Here is a 26,300-nt window from a genome sequence, read left to right as displayed (position 1 = left end):
TCACTGAGGGGGGTGACATTCAGCGCACCGCCTGCCCACGAAGCCCAAGCCTACCCCGAGCCATCGGGGTAAGGGGGAGCTGCGCCGCTTTGCCAGCAGCATCCCCACCCTTCCTGCTTAATTTGGACAGCTTGGAGGAGGTGTGGGAGTCACACGTGGGCTGCACACTGAATGTCTGCCATGGGTGGCTCGCTCCGTCCCCATGGGCAGCTCACTCCGCCCCTGGCTGCAGGATGCATGCGCCACTCTGGGCACCTCGGGAGCACGCCTGCCCTGGGCAGCATGGGCATATGCTCTGCCACTGCTTGGGGGACAGTGGAGCAGGAGAGGTGGGGCCAGGTGGAGAAGGTGTGGAAGCCTTTGGCTTTACACCAGCCTGACCTGTCCCTCCCTCCTGCCCCTGTTCTTCACTCTCCAATCCTGAAGCTTCTCCTGCCTCAGACTCTCGTTTCCTGGCTGCTACAGGCTCCCCTGGGTCACTGATCCCTTGTTCCAAGTCAGCCTCCAACCCCTGTTCTCCTAGTTCCCGCTCCTCGGAATTCAGCCACTACCCTTCTTTGTCCAGCCAGTCCCTGACAAGCACACTAAGAAAACAGGTGCCATACAGTGCAAGCACAACCATGGAGTTACTTCCCAGGTTTGGGGTCCAGGAATTGCGGGCGTAGGAAGTCATTGCATCAGTAGGGACCTGGATGACATAGACGTTTTCCTCTTACACTGTACAAATGATGGGCAAGATACAATTATGAACATGCTCACGCCGTACATTCAAAGCACTATGATGCCACTTTAAACTGTGATGGCTTCCCCCAAGGAATTCTGGGAGCTGTAGTTTGTTCAGGGTGCTGAGAGTTGTAAGGAGATTCCTGTTCTTCTCCCAGTGTGGTGTAGTAGTTAAGAGCAGTAGACTTGTAATCTGGTGAACCAGGTTCGCGTCTCCGCTCCTCCACATGCAGCTGCTGGGTGGCCTTGGGCTAGTCACACTTCTCTGAAGTCTCTCAGCCCCACTCACCTCACAAAGTGTTTGTTGTGGGGGAGGAAGGAAAAGGAGAATGTTAGCCGCTTTGAGACTCCTTCGGCTAGTGATAAAGCGGGATATCAAATCCAACTCTTCTTCTTCTTCTTCTTCTTCTTCTTCTTCTTCTTCTTCTTCTTCTTCTTCTTCTTCTTCTTCCCAGAGCTATAATTCTCTGAGCAGTTTAACAATATGATATGGTGCCTCCTCCTTTCCTTCAGATCCCTTTCAAAGCATGCTTTCCATTAATCCATTGGCTTCACCCCTCAATCGCCACTCCTATGTATAGCCAAACCAGATTAACTGCATTTGTTTAATTAACTCCTTTATGCCCTTTCCATCCTTTCTCCTCCTGTTTTTGTTGTGTTTCTTAGAGTTTAGATTGTGAGCTTGTTGGAGGCAGGGACCTGCTTCCTTGCTGGAGAAGCTCTGTAACACAATATTGTTGCAATCCTATACACAGTTAATTTGGGAATAGCCAGTGAGATCAGGGTTCACATCCACACTTGGCCATGAAGCTTGCGGGGTGACCTTGGGTGAGTTGCTGCCTCTCAGCCTAGCCTACCTCACAAGGTTGTTGTGGGGATTAAATAAGCAGGAGGCGAACCATGTGTGCCACCTTGAGCTCCTTGAGGAAAAAAGTGGGACATAGTAAGTGTGCTAAAATTACTAAATTAAGCAGCTGAACTCACTTTGGCTTCCTAGGATTGTTCGGTGGATTTATGGTGTTATGATTATGATAATTAATAGCAATGGATTCATGAACAAGGAGCATATCATTTCTTCCGTATGAAAATATTGTCATCTTCAAGTCACAGGGAAATACAACCTGTTTACAATACAAGTATTTTCTTGACGGAAGTCCTCTGCCTCCTCCCACAGCAAATGAAAGCCAGCTGTGCACACACTGCATGAGACAACTATTGCCTCAAAAGTCTCACAGGGTCTCAGTGGATTTCCTAATTTCATAAGGAATAGTTCACAAATAAAGCGATAACTTCACAAGAAAATGAATCCGGTTTGTGTGGATACCTTCTGTTTATCTTCTTGAATAATGCCCTAAATGGTTTTGTTGTGTTCTCTAGAGTTATAAATTGTGTTTAGTAGTGGTGATTTGGGGGAGGGGAGGACTGAAGAGAGAAAGCTATCACTCCCGAGTGTTTTTTAGCAGGGATAGGTTCAAGTGAGTTGACATTTTTGAGGCATTTATCAGTAAAATTGAAAGTGTGCTAGAATTCAATCACAGCATCTTGAAATCCCAGAAAATATCTTTTGAGTAGAAAATGTTGCCAATTTGCTGGGTGCCCGCTTGAGAAAGGCTACCGATGACATTCGCTTATTGGATAGACTGTTCACCCACTATAAGTCAATTCTGAGTTAAATCAAAAATTGCATATAATGGGGTATAGGTGTCACACAACACTTTAGAACGGGTTCTCCACTTCATACCATCAGTATCAAACAAAGATTGGTTTAAGCCTATCTTCTCCTTCCATTTCTTATGCCCAGATAGTTTCTTCTGTGCTTTTTTTTTGGGGGGGGGGATATATGAAATGAAGTACCAGAAGTTTAAGATAGATTTTTTATTCACTTTGCTGGCTGCCACAGCTACAAGTTATTTAAGGGTTTGAGATATGTTTTTGTTTTTAATCTTAACCCCAAAAATCTTGCCTGTAAAGTAAAGTAGCTCTGGCAATAACCAAAGTAGGGGAGAAATATACAGTGGTACCTCGGGTTAAAAGCTTAATTCGTTCTGGAGGTCCGTTCTTAACCTGAAACTGTTCTTAACCTGAGGTACCACTTTAGCTAATGGGGCCTCCCACTACCACCGCGCTGCCACCACCACACGATTTCTGTTTTCATCCTGAAGCAAAGTTCTTAACCCGAGGTACTATTTCTGGGTTAGCGGAGTCTGTAACCTGAAGTGTCTGTAACCTGAAACGTCTATAACCCGAGGTACCACTGTACATCTATTGCTGCTCATCTGAAGAATATACATGAAAAGAGTATCAATTTTTTGCCGGATCATGGTTTCTTTAAGAAAAATAGAATTGTAGCATTGGAAGGGACACCCAACCAATCATTTAATTATATGTTTTAGGACCTTTCCTGGTACCAACATCAGTAGTTATCTGGGTCATCTTCTTCTTCCCCCTTTTGAAACTAAGGGCAATATTTCCCCACCTCTAGTCTTTGAAACTAAGGGCAATATTTCCCCACCTCTAGTTACAAACAGAGGCTCTGAGGTTACATTCACAAGCTCGTTTAGTACGGCTCATCAGGCCCTGGAGAAGGGGAGCCAATGTGGGCCCCAGGCTATGGGTGCCCAGTGTGCATTACATCAAGATATCACCCCTGGCCTCAGAACCTGACTTCTGGTGCCACCGGAATTCAGGTTCTGAGACATTGCGAGACCCCAGAAAGCATCTCTGAGGTCTCACGAGGCCTCGGATGTGACGTCCGGTGCTTCACGAGGCTCTGGAAGTTGTGTTGGGGGCCCTGCAGTGTGGTTGCTGAGCCTCCAGAGCCCCCTATAGTTGACTTCTCTGACATGGATAGGAATTTGGAGCTGAAATCCAACAGCAGGAGGCATACCTGGCCTAGAACTTTTCCCCTTGTCAGCACAGTATTGCCATAGTTCTTCAGACCTCTGCCTGAGAAAGTCGGTTTAGGCATGTGTGTCAGCCCTGTTTCTTCTGCAGTGAAGACGGACACATATAATCCATTCAGCTTCTCTGCAACGTCCTTATGTTCCTTTACTGAAGCTTTAACTTCCAATAGTTCCATCTGCTGTAAGCCTCCCAGAATGTCTGGGGAAAACCAACCCAGATGGATGGGGTATAAATCATCATCATCATCTCCCTAGTCAGTTTCTTGCTTCTGAGTCAGCTGGTATAGCTCAGTCAGTAAAGCGTGAGACTCTTAATCTCAGTGCTGTGGGTTCAAGTCCCATGCTGGGCATAAGAATCCTGCATTGCTGGGGGTTGGACTAGATAACCCTCGTGGTCCAACTCTAGGATTCTACAAAGTATTTTTTTTAAATCAATAAATAAATAATGCTAGTTTTAATGTTTTTAGCTATAAGTCCCTCAAATTCTCCTTTTCCCTTTTAAAACAAACAAACAATCCCTTACTGTCTGCTTTTATCAAAAACTCATTAGGGCAAGGCTTGCATTTTCTGAAGGAAGCTTCTTGCCCTTAACAGCATCGTTGTCTCTGCTTATTAACCACACTGGCGTCCTCCTGGACTTGGTAACTTTCCTGGTCTGCGGTGGGCGTGCTAGCTGAGTTTTGCACTGAGTAACCCCCAAGTGTTCTGAAGAGGTTTGATCCCTTTGACTTTCCCTTTCAGCTTCCTTTTTATCAACCTCATTTAGCATTATTGTTATTTTTCAGAACTTTCCTCTCTCAAAGTCAGATGTGGCTAGGTTTCCTCGGCAATTGTTCCCTTACATTAAAAATGGAATTTGATAGCACTTTGGTAGTAGCTCAGTATGCAACCAAGTATAAATAATACACCTGAATATCATTATTGTGCAGACGGCCACGTCAGCACAATCAACTTGACATTTTAACACCTCCTATATGTGCCATTAAATGCTCTGTGCAGCTTTATGAAGCTCCATTCACATCACATTGCTCTAATGTTTCAAAGGTCTTCTGTAGGAAAAGCTACATACAGGGCCAGAGGATTAGATGGGATTCAGGATGGTGTTAGAACGTTATTGCTGGTTATTACCTTTGTATCTCACGGTTCTCCTCCTCCCCATTTCATCCTCACAACATCCCTGTGAGGCAGGTTAGACTAAGAGACTGTGGCTGGCTCAGGGTCACCCAGTGAGCTTCACAGTTGAGTGCATGGACATCCACCAGAATTTGGGGAAGGGGCACTGAAAGGAAGACTAGACTAGTTTCTGGTGCACGATGAGTGTTGCAAATATTAATTATTGTACAGTTTGAAGTGACTGGAAGCATAAGAACTGATTCCTTTGGAAATGAAGCATTGTCCAAGTTACAGGGAGCCAGGCAGAGGGCCTTCTTGGTAGTGGCACCCTCCCTGTGGATCACCCTCCCATCAGATGTCAAAGAGAAAAATAACTACCAAACTTTTAGAAGATATCTGAAGGCAGCCCTGCTTAGGGAAGCTTTTAATGTTTAATAGGTTAGTGTATTTTAGTGTTTTGTTGGAAGCCGCCCAGAGTGTCTGGGGAAACCCAGCCAGATGGGCGGGGTATAAATAAATTATTATTATTATTATCCAGGTCCATGAAAATATTATGCAAGATTTTAGTGGCAGCACTTTTTTCATAACAGAATCAAGACATCAAAAAATGTCTATACAATAGTTTGTGCTGTCCAGCACAGGCTCAGCATCTTACAAAATATGGAATAACCCAAACACACCTATAAGCAAAGGTCTCTCGCTCTTGCTCGCTCTCCAGCCTGCTTTAAAGCTTCCAGGCTGTTTGCTCTTCCTTCAGGAAAGCCCTTTCCTTGCAATGTTTTCCCTGTGGCATTCAGAGAGAGGTTTCAGTTTACATCTTCATTCCATTGACTTTGGGAGAAAAGACTCAAAGCAACTCCTTTCAAAATGGAGATTTGCAACCCAATACCTCTTGCATGATTTCAGGTTTAGAACCCTGTGAGGGGAAACCCAGTGTTAGCAATATCCATTTAGCAAGTTTTTCATTTTAAACCTTCATTAATACATACACATTTTTCATTTTTGTGTGAATTAAACCATTATATTTAACAATGTGGGTTGCCAGGAACCTGTTTCTAGCCCTCTGGACTCCCCTGGGAACACAAGAAGAGCCTGCTAGCGACACTGAGTAGCCTGGGAAGAGTTTAAAGGGCCAGATAGAGAGATTTAAGACCCTTGGCCGTGAGCTACCCCAACCCTGAAATAGTGGGTTTTGTGTTTTTTTCTTTGTTACGTGTGCACAATGAAAAATAAGGTAGTCAAGCCACTAATCCAGTAAGCAGGTGAGAACCTCAGTTGTCTCTTGAAAAGGAACAGAAGATGTACATGGTCTAGAATCTATGTTATTTGTTCTGTGTATTCGGTGCTTATTTTATGGGGGGATGCAAGGGGATGCATAACCCTAAACATTTTGTGAATCTCAAGTTTGGCCTCATTGAGGGGCAGTATTTCAATATGAGTAGGAAAATGAGAGTACCCCTAAACATTTTTAATAGAAAAAAGCACTGTCTGTATTTCAAATGTATCGAAAATTAGATCATATATTTGATTCATATATTTGATTACCTTCACTTCTTAAAGTAACTGAACCACTTCATATTGGTTTGCCTTTGTTTTTTAAAGATACCTTTTTTCTTCACGAGTAGGCAAGTTTATTAAGGTTGATTACCAGATACTAGAGGCGGATGCAAAGAACATATTATTGGAAATTCCAGAACAAGTGCAGCTACTAAATAGGTGGTACTTACATTACTGATTATTTTCTTTAACGCTAATAATAATACTTAACATTTGTATGGTACTAACTAGTGTTCAAGCAGGGGGAGGCCCATAGCTCAGAGCTAGAGCCAGAGGCATAGCATGGGGGGGGGCAAACAGAGGCCATTGCCCCAGGCACAAATTCTGAAGGATGCAACTGGGCTTCAGTGGTCCTGAAGGTGCTGAGAGACTGGTAGAGAAGTGGCTTCCTTTTCTCAAATAGCATGTGTGTCTTCTGGTCAGCCGAGTGGGCTGTGAGTGGAAAGCAGGCAGCTGGCCAGACCCTTCTCTTGTGGGGCAGAGCCCCCTCTTGCTGCCTGCCCCCTTTGGTACCTCAGAGTGGTGTGTCACATGCTTCTCGTGGCACGGCTGTGCCAGGAAGCCCCCTTGGCTCTCTCCAGCCCCAGGGCTGCTGCCGAACCCACAGCCAAGGCTCCCATACAGGAGCAGGAAGGCACAGGCCTTGGCCGGCACAATAAAACAAACTCTCAAAATATCAGCAAATAATAATTGAACAGAAATTCACTGAGAACAAAGGTAATAAATAATTACTAGACTGTGATCAATAAAAATAGCTGCCAGTCACAATGCATAAAATACCACAGTACATACAAAACCACGTAAAAGGATTCAAAGACAGACAAAACTTATAAAACCATTTCCTGACCCCCAAACTCCTCTTATATCCATTGACAGCAACTCTCCAGGGTCAAGGAGAGGGGACCCCCCCCCCCAGCCCTACCTGGAGACGCCAAGAGCTAAACATGAGACCATTGGCTGTTAAGGCAAATGACCTACCTCTGAGCCCCAGCCCATAAGTGCCTGCTCAGGAGAGGCGATTCTTGTGTTTAATTCTCTCTGGCTTTTGGTTGATTCGTTGTGGCTGTGATGGAAACTAAGTGCTCTTTGAATGAGGCAATCCCTCCCCTACCTTCCCCTCTTTACCTTTTTGTCATAACAAATCCCATTTGTGTACTTAATGAGTCGAGATTATGAAAGGGAGGATCGTAAAAGTTTAGTAGGCCATAATGTTATATAATTCCGTTGGTAACTGGTATTTTCTGTCAAGTGATGTTTCCTTTTTATTAATTACCCTGCAGCTGAAGTAACACTGAATGTCAGGCTCAGCTTTAACAGAAATTGCAATTTGTAGTGGTAACTGAACCCGAAAAGGTTGTCATATCAGCCGCAGCTAATTCAGAAGCTTGCAGCATGTTCCCTAGATAGAAGAATTGTGAAGTCATTGAACATTGGCAGATATTTGGGGGGGGGGGGATAGAATTAATATATTGTATTTTTTCCCATTTCAATCTTTATTGGTTTATAAACAATACCTCCATTCACCTTAAAACACTAAAACACAAAAAATTACAAACAAACCACTACCAATACAAACAAAGAAAAATATAACTAAAAGAAGAAGAAGAATATATTGTATCAGGGGTAGGGAATAGGGCTGGGTGATATCTGGTTTTCAACATTGTTATATATCACCAGCTAAACATTGTGATATATCACAGCGTCTGAAATAAGGATGGAGCTATACCAAGGCACTGACTGGCTTCACGGTTTTCCCTGCATTGTGATTTTTGCATAGCACACACATTATGATTTGCGATATCTTGCCAGGTCAATATAGGGCTGGGACTGATGGGAGTTGCAGTACGTAGCACAACACTGGCTAGCCCTGCCTTGGAGTGTCCCGAAGTCTGTACTATTCAAATTGCCCACCGTCCCTTAAGCAATACGCATTATTGGGTTGGAGCTGTGGGTGACTGCATCCAAATCTGGGCCTGGAATGTCTGTTTGCAAAGCCTGATGTCAATTACTGGAAGTCGCAGTAGGACCAAAGGTCTGAAATACGGCAGGCAGAAGGTATTGCCTTGTTGACAAAGCAAGGGGCAGAAGGACAGGCTTCTAGGACAGTATTTATTACAGACAGGACCAGTCCTGATGCTTCTTGCTGTCTGCCAGTCACAGAGCCATTAACTGTATCTGAAGCAGACTCTGAATCTCAAGACTCTGAGGACAGCTCCTGGCTTCAGGTCATGAGGTCCTGGTTCATGCTTTCGGGTCATGGACAAGATTCTGAAAGATGACAGGTGAGGCTTGGGTATATAACAGTAGAGCAAAAAAAGAGCAAAAACACCAGCGGCATTTCCCCCCTTTCATCAGGTTATACTGAAGCTGAAGGGAGCGCAAAGGATACAGTCACGTTGGCAGTTGTTTGTAAATGTACAAAGACCTGCAGTGGTAGCTGACACAGTTTTCAAGGAAAGATATGGACACATAGCCTCTGACTTGCTTCCTTTGTTCTGTGCAGCTGACAGTCCTGAGAGATAGAGGAGCAAGAGGCTGGGATGCAGAGTGGGCTTAATTTTTTATCACACACACATACCAGAATGTTAACAGAAGTTGCTCTGTTCAGCTTCCTTGTGGGTTTTTCTTGACGAAAGAGGAATAAGGCTGTTAGTTTTAGATTCTCTCTTCTATTACTAGTGGAGCTTCTGAAATGAGACATGGTGAGTGAGCGCCAGTAAATGTATAAAAGCACCTCTGTATTTATTCAATTTACAGTACTTTCCTTACAAGACAGCGCAGGGCAGCTTATTGAAGAGTAAATGAATTAAATGTACAGCAGGCAGAGAAGAGTATTCAGCAATATGTAGCAGGGGTGGTAAAGTGTGAAGCTGTCGAGCACTAATGTTTAGCTTAAGTGTCCCCTTTTTCATGTTAGGGGTTTTTTTGGTTTTTTTTTGGTAGGGTTGCAATTTTGGCATTTCAATATAAAACATGAGCAAGGAAATGGTGGTGTTTTTCTTGCACTGATCTCCTTTCCTCTAAGGCAGGGGTGGGTAACCATTTTTGGCCCACTGAGCTAGATCCTTGTCTCTCCCCACACACCCCAAACACACCCATGAGCCAGCTTTCACAGGTGGGGTGGACAACCTACTGATCAACCACCTGACATGCGAATGATGTCATATGATTGACACTTGTCGAATTCTCTTGCACAGCACTTCCCAAAGGACTGATGATCAGTTGTCCTCTTTGAGAAGTGCTTCCCAAGGGTCAAATTAAACCTGCAGGCTGGAGCTCCCCACCCCTTCTCTAAGGAGATGATAGTTTTCTTCACCTCCCCCAGTTTTACCTCATAACAACTCTGTGGGGTAGATTAGGCAGAAAAATGATGACTGGCTTAGCGGAGTTTTGAAGCTGCGGCCTGCCTACTTCTAGTTCAACACCCTAAGCATTTCTTCACTCTCTTTCCAAAATGAAATGGGCTTTCTGTGCCACAAACACAGCTAACTTTCTGAATGCTGAGCATAAGATGTATCTCTCCATTTATTACCTGATCAGAAAATCTATGAAAAGGCAGGGGTGGAAGGGATTAGTGATGTGGTGTGTGATGAGTCAGTACAGAGAAGCTTGAAGTTTGGCTTTGGGCATGGGGGAGAAACTTCACATGTTCCTTTCTGAACAATATTTTATATTAATAGGGCATGCTTCAAAGGGCTTATTTCTCCTAGAATTCTTGTGAAACTTGGCATTCCACTATCTGTTCAAAAAACTGATGTAGTCTATCTAACCTTATAGTCTTAAAAGCCTCAAAAATGTAAAGCCTTTTGGTAGAAAAGTTATTCATTGTAAGGTAAATAAATATTTTTACTCACACTTGGAGCAACTTAGAAGTCTACAATTGAAGGATTCAGAACTCTTCCTCTGCCCAAGTACTTTGCCTGACTCCATTATTCCTAATTCCTAAGGACAGGTGCTGTGTTTGCACATAATGCTGTGCCATAGTTTAAACAAAGCCAGATTTATAGAACCAGTGATGAACCATGGCTCCAGATTATAACATTTTTGGCAGTAAACAAATCATAATTTAGCTGCTAGACAGGGCTCACACATAATGGCACATCAAGGTTTAATATATCATACTTTAGCATCAGTGATATAACATGGGTTGCCAGTGCCCATGGCCGTGCTGGGGTAGGTGGGAGGGAGGAGAACAGACATTGCATGCAGGAACAGTCAACTGCCTAATGGTGTCCATGACACCTAGGAGATCACAGCCTCAGAGATAAGAAGAGTTGTTCCGTTGTCTGGAGAGGTCACTTCCTGCTTTGCATGGAGAAACCGTTTGCAATGTGTCCAGGACAACTGCCCCTGTGCCCCCACACCACATCACTGTTTAGCATTATGTGCCAGCCAGGGCATTGTGTCATTAAATTCTCTATGACAAGTGCTCTGCTACTTGGGTTGTAATCCTCAGCACACATATATTGAAGATTAACTGGAAATCTTTGCTAGGTAGAGCGAGTTCACAAATGCATGTCTAGCACTTGGTAACTGAACAGCAAGCAAACCACAAGTTTGCTGTGAGTATAGTAGTGTTATTTCAAGGTTTCCTCACAGTAAACAGAGGGTTGATAGGCTACAGGCATGAAGTGTATACATCCAAGAGGACCTCTACCTATCAAGGTTTTCTGGCACATAACCCCCCACATTTTCCCGGCTGCTCATTTGCCTATAAAACATCTTACTCCTATTATGGATTTCCCTTCACGGGGTGAATTAGGTATCACTGGTTTATGGAATAATAAATACTGTATATATCTGTGGTTGTGTCATTCTACTACCCTAGATGAGCAGCATTAAACATTGGGGCAATGTTATTACTGTATCTGGCTGTGCATTTGCAATCTTAATGGTAACTAGGATGTCTTCAGTGCAAGTTTTAAGTTAGATATGGTTTCCCGGTTTTCCCAGATACATGTCTCAGGGTTGTTATATTTCTCTTGACCTTCTGCACTAACTAGGAGCAAGGATCATGTGCACGCCATCTTTTTCTGAAGGCCTTGGAACAGTTTGTTCTGACAGCTTGGTAGGCAAAGGAGAGGTTGTTTCTCCGAGCACATTTCTTGAGACCTCATCAAACGACAAAGTCACAAAGGCTGCACATCTAGTTAAAGGGTGTAGGTGACCATTCCATTCAAAATCTGCATGTGACAAGACAGAAATAACCTCTAGCCTTAATAGGGCAGCTTAGCACACACTGAATAGTTGGGTTTGTTTTTCCGAGGTCGTTCGGGGATGTGGAAAACATCCCCATCAGATGTTGTCACTTTAGAAGCTTTGCCACTGGGTAGAACAACTGCTTTAGCTATCTGATCACAGACAAACAGTCCTGCTTAACTTTTATTTTATTTTATATGTATATATTTATTTTCATTTATCTAACTTCCCACCTTCCTAGTGCTCTGTAGGCATCCTTAAAGGGCTATTGGAGAGAAGACTTTAAAAGGGTCAGTAATATTTTATGTGTGGTGCTACCAGGGAAGGGGGTGGCACTGTGGTCTAAACCCCTGAGCCCCTTGGGCTTGCCAGTCAGAAGGTCGGCGGTTTAAATCCGCGTGATGGGGTGAGCTCCCGTTGCTCTGCCCCAGCTCCTGCCAACCTAGCAGTTTGAAAGCACACCAATGCAAGTAGATAAATAGGTACCGCTGTGGCAGGAAAACAAACGGTGTTTCCGTGTGCTCTGGTTTCCGTCACAGTTGTGCCAGAAGCTGTTTACCAGAAGCTGTTTACTCATGCTGGCCACGTGACCAGGAAGCTGTCTGTGGACAAACTCTGGCTCCTTTGGCCTGAAAGCAGGATGAGTGCTGCAACCCCATAGTCACCTTTGACTGGACTTACCTGTCCAGGGGTCCTTTAACTTTACCATATGTGTGGTGTTTGGCAGAAGCATAAAACAGAAAGTTGTGGTTCGAGGACCCGATCCCCGCATAGTGGAATGAAACATAAGGACACGTGATATAAGGTTAATGGGCAAGAAAAGGCCACAACTTTATTGATTACAGCAAGTGAAAAGGTATTGGCTTAGGCATTGGATTACGTCAGCTGACTCCACCCACTCGGTGAGGGGTGAGTCTAAAACAGGGGGGGTTATTCACCAGTAGGTGGAGCCTGTTGATGCTAATCCAACTATAAGCTCTCCCCTGATGTCATCGAGGGTCGTGCCATGGCCTCCCGCCACGCAGGCATTGGACAGAATACACGACGGCCGGATTCCCTTAACGGAATACCCAAAAATTGAAGGCGTAGGCGATGGCCACACCTAGCCCTTCGACACCACAACACATTATTCCAATGCCTAACCTACCCACCAATACCACGAAAGTTGTGACGATTGCTACGAGGTAGGCAAAAAAACCTAATGCCAAATGGAAAAATTCCTACCAGCCCCCCCCCCCCCGGACAACCAGAGCGACCAACCTAAGGTCCATAGCAAGGCCAAAAGAAAACTGAAACCCTGCTCTAAGGGTGGGTGACTCGCGACGGGACGACGAAAAGTGAGGCTGGGAGGCTGGCGCCACAGAAATTTAGGCTGCTGTACACGCCCCCTTGAAGGCACCTGGTTGGGTGCCTAGCCGTGGGCACCAGCCAGGTGAGTGGAAGGCAGGGGACAAACGCCCCCTGCTTGAGGTGGAGTCCGGCTCCCGGCCACAACCACTCCCCTCTCTTGCAGGGAGGAGAGTCTTTCTCTTTTTGCCTCCTTAAAACTTGGGTCCCATCTGTACTATACATTTAAAGCAGCAGCATACCATTCCAAGAAGCCATAGCTTCCCCAGTGGTGTAGCCTGGGGGGAGTGCAGCCGGGGCGATTGTCCAATTTGTTTTTGATTGCGTTTTAGATCGTTTCCCCATGTGTGGTGTAAATAGATGATAATAGGATTCCATAATCAAAACACAGTTAAAGGAGGCTCTAAAATATAACTTTGTTGTGGCACATGGACATTAGGAATATATTATTCCCATGTCAAGCAACTGGACATGAGAATGGCAACTTTAACCATTATTGACTTACTGTCTTAATTTCTTTTAGTGAAGTGAGCACTGGAGCTGGGAGACTTGGCTGTGAGTTACACTTCCTCCCTTTATCAATGGATTCCAGTCTTACACGGTAAGAGTTCTGGGCTTTTTATTCCTCCCCCCCCCCCAACACTCATTTCAGATGATTCTATTAAAAGAGGGAATTCTGTGATGTGGATAGTGCTATAATGTGTGTGGCTATGTATTTTTGCATCCATTTTTAAATCATATTAATGATTTGATGCTTTTGTTAACTTAAAGCAATATCCTAGGTGTTCTTCAGAGGCATCTTTTCTCTTGCAAAATACTATTGCTGTATACCTAGAAACACAAAAGACTTACAAAATGATGTGTCACTGGCCTGTAGTTTGTTGTGTTCTGTATTTAGCAAATGAAGTTGGGGGGTGAATGACTTATTTTTGAGTGCTGTAGCCTTGAATTTATTTAATATATGGGTTTGGATTCACTCGGGGCTCTTCTAGACCATGTGTTCATTGCGCATTCACTTTGATTTGCTTGCACGATGCTTATGCGGAAGTTAGACTATAGGTTCACCCAAACTTCCTTTTGTGCCACACTTTCCAGGTCTGTTTGGTTGGTTTTTGCCCCACTGTTTTCCTCAAGAAAAACCCACTATTTACTGCCAAATCAGAATAAACAGCAATCTGTAGAAAACCCAAACACTGTTTGTTCCAATTCAGTGGTTTATGACAACTAGTGTTCTTCCTGATTTGCTTATGTGATGTTTATATATTTTCCCGTTAATCATTTTTTCATCCCACATTCTTTCATTCTGTTCTCCACGGCACTTTCCTAACAACAAAAAGACTTTTTGAAGTGGATTTGTTGCATTCAGGCAACAAATCTACTGATTGTGCAAACCTGAATTTACAGTATGCTCTTGAATCACTCCTACAAAATAAAATCTGAAGGTGACCTTGGTAATTTTGTCCTGATTCATTTCTTAAAAAAAACCTAACAGCTTCCGCCTTCCTTTATTTCACATTGCTAATATAGAGTAGGTAATATTGGTCTCCTGTGTGTAACTATGCAGTTTGGATCAAGCATTTAAAACAGTTAGTTCAATCGAGAAAGACAAAAAACGAGCAACAATTCTGGCAAAACAATAAAGAGAGGCAAATAAATAAAATAAAATAAATCATGTCTCACCAACCTCTTTGAGATGTGTGGATAGAGAAGGTCTAGTAGACAGTATACATTTGCATGTTCAAAAAAAACATTCTGACAAAACTCCACTAAAGGTTCTGGAGTAAACATAAAGCTCATAGGATTAGATTTTATGGATCCTTCATATGAAAATGAGGCAGAGGGTTAGAATAAATGGATAATGGTTTGAAATAAACAGTGGGATGCTCTAAATATGTGTATCATGATTAGTGAACTTTATCTTATTTATAATTGGTGTGAAGTTAAAGGTGAGTAGTGTTGTAGCTATATCTGTAGATCACACCAAATTACTCAGGATGTTGCAAACTCAGGTGTGTTGTGAACAACACCAAAAGGACTTCTGAACGGGCATGAAAATGCCCAATAAAGCTCAGCATTAAATGTAAGGTGATTTTTTTTGGTACAAACAGATATATTCTAGCTATGGGCTTGTGGTGAGTAGCTCAATGTAAGTGTCAATCGCAGTGGGGGGAAATGCAAATTCCATGCTAGTAATTATTAGAAAGAGAATTGATATGAAAACAGTCAATACTGTAATTATTTTATATAAATCTGTGATGTTTGGATTGCTATACACAGTATGGTCTCTGCACCTGGAAGTGACTTCATGGAAATGGCACAATACAGGAAAAGATAAACTCAAATGGCCCCATGGGCTTGTAGCATTTCCTGATGGATTAAGGAAAAAAAGTGTTTGGATGTGCAATCACGTTATCAAATGGGATGTTATGAGAGCCACTGTCTTAAATGGGATTACACCAGTTTGCAAGAAGAAGATCTATCAAAGTGTATTAGCCATGATAATTAAAATCGACACGTTTAATTAGAGAAATATAATTGTTAACATTTACCGGTACTAAAGATTGGAAACCTCTCATAGACTTTTTGCATGAAAATGAAACAATGACATGTGGATTTGGGGGTTGAAGATAATGTTGGTTTATAGAAAGAGTTTTTGTTAGGTGTTATTTTGGAGTGGATGAAGTGAATATTGTTTATATATAGTGGACAAATGAAAAGAATTGGAACTTCTTTAATTTTTCTAATTTATCTTTTCTATTTTCTCTGTTACGTTCTTTTCTATCTCTTACTTTTTTCTTTTTTCTCCTCCTTTCCTTTTTCTTTTCCTCTGTGTTTTTATTTTATTTCATTTAAATTAATGTTGGCTTAAAAAAAGATATCTGATATTAAGTTTTGTACCTCTCTTTATAAACCCTACTAAAATTTATTCAAAAAATATACAATTAAATGGATCCTCCCAAGTTCAAAGTCACTGTACCTTTAAATGTAAATTGCTGGGAGCTCAGATGCCTTCATGCTTTGCTTTTAGGCTTCCCTGGTTAGCTGCTTCTGGATATGAGATATTGGACTAGATGGTGTCTTATTCAGTCTTTCAGAGCTTTGTTTGTCTTCAGTTCCTTACATTTAGGGAAAGGTCTCTCACCCATAAGACACTTCATTACTCTACATTGCTGGAAATAGTTTTTCAGATGGTGTGGAGCTACATTTGGATCATGTTTTGACAGATTAGTTTATTATGATTACTGCATCGTCTGCTTTTACATAGGCAATATTCTCTTCCCAAACATTCTGAATCATTACTCATGGTGAGAGGTTTTGGGGTGTTTGGGGCTTTTAGTGTCCATTAGAAAAGGCTGATCAATAAGAGGCTGCTCATGTCTTGTTCACGAATCGCCGTCTAAATGAATGCCATGGAAGAGAAGCACTCTCCGTCCTGGCTGGAGTACTGCTGAGTGAGCAGGCGCTTTCAAGTGGAAGTGCGTACATTTGAGAAATGGGCCTGGCAAAGGCTCCTGTCTTCCTCGGTGGAGGAGGGGGCCTCTAGCTGAATCAGCCTCCGCTCTGCACATTGCATGACATATGCTACGACTTTGGTTCATTAATAAGAAAGGAGAGTGAATCAGACTCCGTTCTGAATGGAAACGCCACCAGCAAACATGCGGTAGATGGGTTGGGCGGGAAAGGGGCTTGTTCTCTCAGTTTTATAACTATGCTGTCTTTCTGGACTGGGTGCTTGTCTTTCAGCCATGTTGCAACGCAGCCTCCATTTTAAGACCAGAGGAAAACTGCCTGTCTGCTGGCATCTGTTAGAGTCCTCCACCTCCGCTGTTCTTCCTCATTTAAGTGAGAAGACGAAAAGGTTTCTGTGCTTTCCGGGGAAACCGCACCTTTCCAAACAAGATAAATGTTCAAGGGTTCCTTGCATTCCTTTCATTTTCCTCTGCTGAGAAATCCGTGTCAAGTGTTAATTTCCTTTCTCCTAGTGGAAAGCATGGCCAATCAATCCATCTGAAGTCACTATGGCATAAAGGGACTCTACTGGTCCTAGACCTGAGGTCAAACTCCCTCCCCTCCCTCTAAGATTGATTATGCCAATAGAAAATGGCCTAAAACCATCCTCTCTGTGCTTTAGAGATAGCGAATGAGACTCATAAGCTATGGGTAGTGATTTTGTTTTCCCTTTCTCTATTTCCCATTAGGGACTATACTCTTCTATGTAACAAGAGGAGCACTTCTAGGTCATGGGTTTTGTTTTGTTCTTTCATTCCTGCTGTTGTACAATAAACTTGAAAAGTCCTCCCTCCACACACAAATGGAAAATTAAGCTTGTGTGCTCTTTCTCAAACTATTATTTTCTAAAGTAGTAGCGTAATTATCTGGTTCTCTACTAGTCATCAGAGCAATCAGCTAGTTATGCAAGGTTTTTATCCCCCCCCCCTTTATGTTCTAATTCAAATTTTTATCAAAGGTTTTCAACATAAAATACAATAACACGTAAACTAATTGCCATGTTTTATTTTTTAAATTCAAACCTTCTGCCCACCATGTTTGCTTTATTTCAACTGAAAATGTGTCATGGTGTGTATGTGTTTCATTATCAAGAAAGCAGGTACTTCTTAAAGATTTTATGTTTTGTTTTATTTTTTCCCTTAAGCCCTCATCTAGCATTTATGTGTGAAAGCAACATAAACCATAAGGGGAGAGAGGAGCTTGAAAAGCCCCTATGCATGAAAAAAAATTGCTTAATATTTATTTATTTATTTATTTATTTATTTACTTACTTACTTACTTACTTACCATCTGACTGGGTTCTCCTAGCCACTCTGGGGGGCTTCCAACAAACTAAACACAGGAAGACATCAAACATTAAAAACTTTCCTGTACAGGACTACCTTCAGATGTCTTCTAAAAGTTAAGTACAGTGATACCTCAGGTTGCATACGCTTCAGGTTACATACGCTTCAGGTTACCGACTCCGCTAACCATGAAATAGTGCTTCAGGTTAAGAACTTTGCTTCAGGATGAGAACAGAAATCGTGCTCCGGCGGCGCGGCAGCAGCAGCGGGAGGCCCCATTAGCTAAAGTGGTGCTTCAGGTTAAGAACAGTTTCAGGTTAAGTACGGACCTCCGGAACGAATTAAGTACTTAACCTGAGGTACCACTGTAGTTGTTTATTTCCTTGAAAGTAAAAGTAAAATAATCTCAGGTTCATGGGTTTGAGTCCCCATCGGGTGAAAGATTCTTGCCTTGCAGGGGGTTGGATTAGATTACCCTTGTGGACCCTTCCAGCTCTGCAATTCTATGATTCTATTCTATGAAAGTAAATGACATGACTACTGAAATGATGCGTTTCATGAGAAAGCTGTGTGTGGACAAATGCTGGCTCCCTCGGCCTGAAAAGTGAGATGAGCGCCACACACCCCATAGTCAAGTTTGACTGGACTTAACTGTCCAGGGGTCCTTTGCCTTTACCTTGCCTTTGGTCCTAGGGTGGGTTAAAAATAATGTCACACGAAATGAAATGACGAAAGCAGCCAAGCCCTTCTGAGATAATGGCGGATTAGGTTTGGCCTAGATTTAAAACTTGATTGCAAGATGCTGGTATCTACTGATGACACTGATGGAACTTCTCAAAGTCACAGCAAATGGCAATGCTTCCAAGTGGCCAAGCCTTGATTAGCTGGGAACCCTTTTGATCTGAATATATTGTAACTCTGCCGTGTAGCTCTTTGTAAAAGCCGTAACCTTTTGCAACAAAGACAGTTTGTGTAATCAGAAGCAACCATTTATCGGGCAACTGTATATGCCCTAAATTTGATAAAATATGGTAAATTCTATTAATTTAGTAATCAAATCCACGTTGAGTGACTCAAAGGAGCTCCTCGAATACAAAGGGCACTGCAAATGTCCATTTTGACTCTGCAGTGCAGAAGGCTATTATCCAAAAGTAATTGGCATTGCTTTGTCATTTCTTGCATTTAAATTTCAAATGAGATAGTACCCTTTCCTCTGGAAAAGTGTGTTTTACATCTATTATGCAGCTACATGAAGAGTTTCATTTTAATGATCCCTCTGTAGTTCTTTTTACATTAGATACAAATGCAACTTTGTGATTCTGTCATCTCTCCTTTTGAGAACTTCCTCAGAGCACTTCAATTTGCTGTCACAAATAGTGACACATTTTAGATTGTGGGACTTACTGAAATAATGAAGTCTGCCTTTGACTTTCCTTCATGCTTCACTCGCAACAAAGTACACTGTACATATGCCATGCTTTTGTCATCTTGCTGACGTCTTTATGCCCCCCCCTTCTTTACCAGAATTACAGCAGTCTCTCTGAAAATGGTCTGTCATCATCAAGTACTCATCACAGTAAATTGTGCAACTGCTGAGTTACTCTCAACGAATAAGTGAAATGAGAAAAGAATGGACATAGCACAAAAGTAGTTTGCCCACAAAAATGGGGAGGGAGGACTGCAATTCACATGACAACAGCTGATGTCAGTCCCTGTGCTGCTGCTGCTATTGTTGTTGCTGCTGCTGTTGTTGTTAGTAAAATTTAAGGTAACATTTTTGGGAGCAGGTGGCACTGTGGTCTAAACCACTGAGCCTCTTGTGCTTGCTGATCAGAAGGTTGGCGGTTTGGATCCCCTCGACGGGGCTGAGATGCCATTGCTCTGTCCAAGCTCCTGCTAACCTAGCAGTTGGAAAGCATGCCAGTGCAAGTAGATAACTAGGTACCACTGTGGTGGGAAGGTAAACGGTATTTCCGTGCGCTCTGGCTTCTGTCATGGTTTTCCATTGCATCGGAAGTGGTTTAGTCATGCTGGCCACATGACTCAGAAAGCTGTCTGTGGACAAACATCGGCTCCCTTGGCCTGAAAGCGAGATGAGCACTGCACCCCATAGTCGCCTTTGAAAGGACAAACTGTCCAGGGTTCCTTTACCTTTGTTGTTGTTGTTTAGTCATGTCCGACTCTTCGTGACCCCATGAACCAGAGCACGCCAGGTCCTTTACCTTTACCTTACCTTTAATAATATTTGTATACCGTCCTATACCCATAGGTCTCAGGGTGGTTCGCAACACAATGTTACAGTATACAAAGCACAAAATACATAATAAAAATAATCAAAGCACAGAGTAGCTAGAAACATTCCTCCCATGATGTTGCTCAAATTCAGACCCACTTAACTTCCTTTAGCCCATACCCTACACCAGAGATAGCCAATGCAGCACCCTCTAGATGCTCCCGAACCACAACTCCCATCTGCAGAGTAGTTATCTAGAGATGCTGCGCAGTCTGTCTTTCTGTACATTCCTTTCTCAACCACCCTGGCACCAGCTAGCCCGGAACGTTAAGTGATGTCCTCACCTTACTATCTATCTGTACACATCCTCCCCTTATCACCCTGGACTATGTTAAGTGCACTCTGTACAATCTCTGAGTCTCACCATATCAATCATAGATTGTTTACTAAGGAAGTCTCCATGCCTGACCTAACTCTGTGTTCCCTCTATCTAATGATGATTAATGTCTTATACGCAACCCTTGTATGTCCTACACGCAACCCTTGTAGCCCTTGTAACGCACACCATGTGTAACCAATCAGCAGCAAGCACATATGAGGCAATGCTGTAATATTCAATAAAAGGGACTCTCTGACACGTGGTCGAGGAGATGCCTCCCAGATGACACCCACTACTCGTCTGTCGCTTATTTCAACCCAACACCCATCACCATCAGCTGGTGTCAGGGGCTGGACTGAGGAGGAATGGTGAGGACTGCTCCCTCCCTTCTCCTAACCTTCCCGAAATCAGGAGGACAGTATAGATTTAGAACAGTGGTTTGCAGAAGGGCATAGTTCAGAGGCTGCAGAGAGCAGAGGTTGGGAAGTATCGGAAGAGGAAAAGCAGGAAGAAGAAGAAGCACCAGGGGAGAGACAGCTGACAGACTCAGTGTCCCTGGAAAACATTCCTGACACACACCCCTCTCCCAGAACCAGGCAGGCATTGAGGGTAGTAGAACAGAGAGCTCAGAGGCAGAAAGCTCAGATTAGCTGACACAAGGGTGACGTTGAATGGAGAGAAGAAGGAGGGTGGGACTTTACTTGGAGCAGCGCCGTTCTTTAGGGAAGACTGCATTCCTTCGTCACTCTCTGTGAATTATTGAATAAATTACATGGTAAGAACTTTTATCATTTCTTTGCTTCTTGGCTGCCACCGTGGGAGGGATCAAGTTGCGCTTGATGGGAGCTCAATAGGCTCTCCGGGATTTCAGGCAGGGATCTCTCCCAGCTCTAACTGGAGATGCCAGGGATTTAAAGTGGGACTTTTTGCCTGCAAACCAAAGGCTTTACTACTGAGCAGTGTCCAAAAGCTGCATTCAGTTGCATGGAAGAAGCAATTGGATGTCCCTACCTTCATTGGAGAAATATTGGAGGATATGCAATTGCCGTGTGTGAGTGTGGTGGATGCAGTCTTTTGGGAAAGAACACTTAAACTATATTATATTAATTAATGGACCAGTTTCATCTAAACTGAATCTTTTTGCCTGCTCAGCCATAGCTACTGTTTTAATTTCGAAGCTCAGTCTCACAGCTGGAAGGGCTACTTACTCCATAACTCCATACTTACTTTTTTATTGCTCATGGTGTCTTTCCTTTGCTTATATCCCAGCATCATCTTAACTATATTTCAGTACACCTCAGCTTTGTTCAAAGACTTAATTATAGGAACTAATTTCACTGTTAGGGAATTTATTGTGCAGGAATAAAATATGATGAAATATTTATCATTGCTGCAGTCAGCAAAATATACAGATAGATAACTGTTAGGGGAACTGTGCCCAGTGTACAATGACAAAAGTTTCTGGATCACTAAATACACTGTTCAAGTACAATAGTAATATGATGTTAAACTCTTCCGTCAAAGATTTATGGGGATACAAACAAAGCTCTACACCTGCCTTCCCCAAACTGGTGCCCTCCATGGGCGTTGTTGGGGTTTTTTTGGACTACAGTTCCCATCAGCCCCAGTCAGCATGGCCAATGGCCAGGATGGCACCAGGTTAGGAAAGACTGCACTACATTTTGGTTATGATTTTTTAAGGCGTTGGGATTTCTCCAACTTTAATGTGGTGGTATTTTTAAAACACTCCATAATACTTCACCTGCTGAGCTTTGGGGAATTTGCATCAAAAAGAAAAGGGGAGTTGTGGGTTTTTAGGGCACTCTGTGATATTTTACAACAAACTAAGGACTATATTCTGTTTCCCGGAATGTGGCTGCATTCCCCTTGGAAAGATAAGTAAAAGGTAAAGGACCCCTGGATGGTTAAGTCCAGTCAAAGGTGACTATGGGGTTGCAGCACTTGTCTCACTTTCAGGCCAAGGGATCCGGCGTTTGCCCACAGACAGCTTTCTGGGGCATGTGGCCAGCATGACTAAACCACTTCCGGTGCAATGGAACACCGTGACGGAAACCAGAGCGCACAGAAATGCCGTTTACCCTCCCACTGCAGCAGTAGCTATTTATCTACTTGCACAGGTGTGCTTTCAAACTGTTAGGTTGGCAGAAGCTGGGACAGGGCAACAGGAGCTCATCCCGTCGTGTAGATTCAAACCGCTGACCTTCTGATCGGCAAGCCCAAAAGGCTCAGTGGTTTAGACCACAGTGCCACCCGCATCCCAGCCTTGGAAACATACATAAAGCTGGAAGAGAAAGGTGGAAGAGCAGCAATCTTTCCCACTTCTTCTTTTTGAGTGATGGCCAACTCAGTTTTGTTCAGAGTAGACCCACTGAAATTAAGACCCATTCATTTCAGTTGGCCAACCCTGAGTAAAACTCGATTGAATAGCACTCTGTGTGTTTTTCAAGGTTCATATTAATTATAGCAGAACTGGCTCTTGCTCCCAATCACTTTGAAATGGGAATTGTGTGCACATGCTTACACTTCCTTTGTCATGGGGCGGCGTGGGGGTGATCCAGTAGGGGAGAGAGAGCATGACTGGAGAAGACTGTGCTCACAGCTCTCACTCTGAAATCCAAAAGTGCTCATGGAACTGAAAACGTTGCTGGCCCTTGATGTGGAGGGTCACTGGTACCAGGGCCGGATTAAGGTTCAAAGAGACCCTAAGCTACTGAAGGTAATGTCCAGCTGTCCTTTGTCAACAACAAATTGTCACTGTTTTCAAAATATGTATTTTATCAAATGGTTGAACTGAAATACAGTTAAGAAGAAGTATATTAATAGTGAAATACAATGAAGAAGAAGTGTATTTTGGGGAGTCCCCAAGAGAGTGGGGCCCTAAGCTCTAGCTTGTTTAGCTTATACATAAATCCGGAACTGACTGGTACCCTATCCCTCCTGTAATTCATATTTACTTTCCACATCAGCATCAACTGCAGCTCAAAGGTAATGTAAGAATGAGCCCTTAAAAGGGACAAAAATGAGGCTTGCATGTACTAGCAGTAATCTGTCTGTGAATGTTAAAAAGGAATCTCATGACAGACACAACAATGAAAGGCCGATGGACTTTGACGACTCTCTTCGAATTTTGATAGAACTGTTCTGTGGTGCAGCTATCCCTAATTAAAAATCAGCACTCAAAACACTTCGTATCAGAAAGGTTACTGTTTAGGATAATCCAGAAACTGCTAATAATTCAATAAAAGCTTCTCTGTAAGGGAACTAAAACTCCAGGAGATAGGATCTTTAATTATCGTCTCCTCTGAAATACCCTCTTCAAGTTCTCATTCTTTAGATATCAGTATTTATGAATCAAATGATTCTTTTGGTTTTATCACAGGAAGAGAAAATCTATCTATTACCCTCTGTGGTGACCCAGAGCTTTGTTGGGTAAAAATGGAACCCCTCTGCCTCAGCATGAGGGAAAAGTCTTAGTTAATGTTTTATTCTAATCTTCATGATGTTCTTTCAGAGTTTTGCTTACTGTGGTCTGTATTATCTGCTCTGCCTGTTGCTTTCTCTCCTCCACTTTTTAAAGCCCTGATAAGTTTGCATTTTGGGGGGGTTGTGGGGGATAAAGCAAAGTGTTGTGCATGGAATAAATCAAGACCAGCCGACTAATGGGGAACCCCATCTGATGCATCTTTACTCATTTGTATGTCCTGTTGCGTGTCATAGTACTGACTCCCTCATAAGTGTGTTTAGGATGGCAGCCTGAGTTTCTCACAGATGAGTTTCTTTACTTTATATAGTAATTTATTTATTTATTTATTTAGGACATTTATATACTGCTCTTCATAATATTTATCCCAGGGAGGTTTACAATACAATATGAACCAAAATAATAGTAAAATGTGCAATAGACTAATTAAAGAAAATAAGCAATTAAATAATTCACAAAATAGCAAAGCAAAACTTACAGTGTGAGATCACAAGATGCACCCCCAAAATATTAACCTGAAAATGAACCAGATAATTTGTGACCAACTTGCTAGCTAGATTTGGAGGGCTTTCCCCTTGCTCTTTGGAAAGAAACTGAGCAAGCAAGTAATTTTATATTTGATTTCGTGTATTCTGAGCTATCTGCATTAGCAACATGACTGAATCTCACCTGAAGTCAACAACTCATTTTTTTCCTTATTCTTCCTAACAAAAGTTGCCCTGCCTTATTTGTCCATTGTTTCCCCCTTCACAACCTGGACCTCCATGCTAACTTCTTTCCACTCCAGAATTTGATTTCATCCCCATTTTTTCCTCGTTCCCCTCCCTCAAGTCTTTAACACTGAAGTGAGGCTGAGCAACAGTGAAGGCTACTGGTTGAAGCATCAAGAGCAGCCTAGGCACTTGCCTTGGTTGGTTGTGATGCCTACAAGGAGTGAGTGAGTAGCTGCTCAAGCTAGCTTCAGCCTGACCCTACTGCTAATGTTGGCAGATGTTGATAATGCACCTTGAGCTAAGACATCCCTTCACCATCTCCACCCAGTGGTATGTACATAGAACGAGAGATTTTGCTGCATATCAAACCATGCTGACATGTACAATGGCATGCTGCCCTTTCAGACAGTAATGTGTGCTTGGCTGTTACTGTGATTGGAAAGCTGTTTGGCATCGCTCATTGCCGGAACAGGGAAATGTGTGTGCTTTGTGGCAAGTTTGAACTATTTGCGAGCTCCCATTCTGAGGCTTGCATATGTTCAATTAAGCACATAATCCTTGTGGAAATGCTGTGCCAGTGGAAGTTTTCAGGAACAAAACACAAAGTCTGATGCTGTTACATTTTTAATCTGTTTGGGTTGTTGTGTTTAGTCTGGGATAGAGTGAAGCACAATCTTTGAACTTGCTGGAATGCAGATGCAGCAGAGGTCCTAGCAATTGCGTTCATAATTGGCTTGCCACAAGTTTTTATTTTATTTTATTTTTTTATTCTAAACCATGACATTTCTAATTAGACGCAGGTGGAACAAAGAGTAAAAGCTTTCCAAATTAATCACAGCATTATGATTTTGAGTGGTCTAGCTATTAAGGAAGAAAAATAACACTTAACATTTACCCTTTTAAAGTGGTTGTGTTCTCCCTCCTCCCTTCTTGGCCAACAAATTTAGACAATAAGCAGAGAATCAGCTTACCAAGTATACTTTCTCCTTATTTCTTTACCATTTAGAACAGAAATTTAAACAATGGAGAACTGCTCTGCTCTTTTACTATAATTTGCTGCCATTCATTCTGTGAATTACATTGTTACACATCCATTCTTACATTGTGTGAACAATTTTGCTTCTTGTTTTCTTTCATGCGTTTCGAAAATTAACTCGACTGCACACACAAAAAGCTTCAGCTTCTAGGGTAGATGGACATGTTTGCTTGACGTATTTCTTTTCCCCTTGGGCAGATCCACACCATACATTACATCCATGGCACATTTAAGGAATCCTGGAAACTGTAGTTAGTAAAGTGTGAGAGGCAAATGGGAGCATTTCCATTAGCACACAATATTATGATACAAAAAAGTATCCCTGTGCAGTTGCAAAAGTGTGCTGTTGGAAATATCCGCCTTTGAATTTGCTTTTCAGTATGTAGTAGAGTATGACACATCACCCTGGCATGTTGTTTATTCCCCCCTTATACATGTGCTTGGGGCTTCCTATGTTCAAGAGAACAACAACTATCAGACTTTTAGAAGACATCTGAAGGCAGCCATGTTTAGGGAAGCTTTTAATGTTTGATGTATTACAGTATTTTAATATTTTTTCGAAGCATCCCAGAGTGGCTGGGGAAGCCCAGCCAGATGGGCGGGGGATAAATAAATTATTATTATTATTATTATTATTATTATTATTATTATTATTATTATTAAAATGTGTATCAATCGCTCAGTTTTAGCCTGGTCTCCCAAAAAGAATAATCACTCCAATGCTTAAGGAATGTTGCTTGATATTTCAACATACCAGTGCTATTTTTCTAGAAAAAGAGGTACCGGAACTCACCACGAA

At 42.5% G+C, this 26,300-nt stretch overlaps 1 protein-coding gene across 6 annotated transcripts in view; it reads left to right on the top strand.

The window, feature by feature from the left end:
* LINGO2 (leucine rich repeat and Ig domain containing 2) overlaps nt 1–26,300 on the top strand; it is a 532,585-nt gene that overhangs the window by 186,433 nt on the left and 319,852 nt on the right. For 4 of the 6 annotated variants that reach the window (XM_083420023.1, XM_083420019.1, XM_083420018.1 and 1 more), the window contains one exon: nt 13,366–13,443. The gene's annotated coding sequence lies outside the window, so the exon portion shown is untranslated. Of the gene's footprint in view, nt 1–8,561; nt 8,579–13,365; nt 13,444–16,586; nt 16,935–26,300 lie in introns of those variants that run through there. The other 2 variants (XR_014506293.1, XM_083420020.1) reach the window with 2 other exon arrangements.

The sequence above is a fragment of the Podarcis tiliguerta genome (genome assembly GCF_965153285.1).
Source record: "Podarcis tiliguerta genome assembly, chromosome: 17".
In the NCBI taxonomy this organism is placed as follows: Eukaryota; Metazoa; Chordata; class Lepidosauria; order Squamata; family Lacertidae; genus Podarcis; species Podarcis tiliguerta.
Note: the sequence above shows the minus strand (reverse complement) of the source record. Positions and strands in the feature narration are given on the sequence as shown.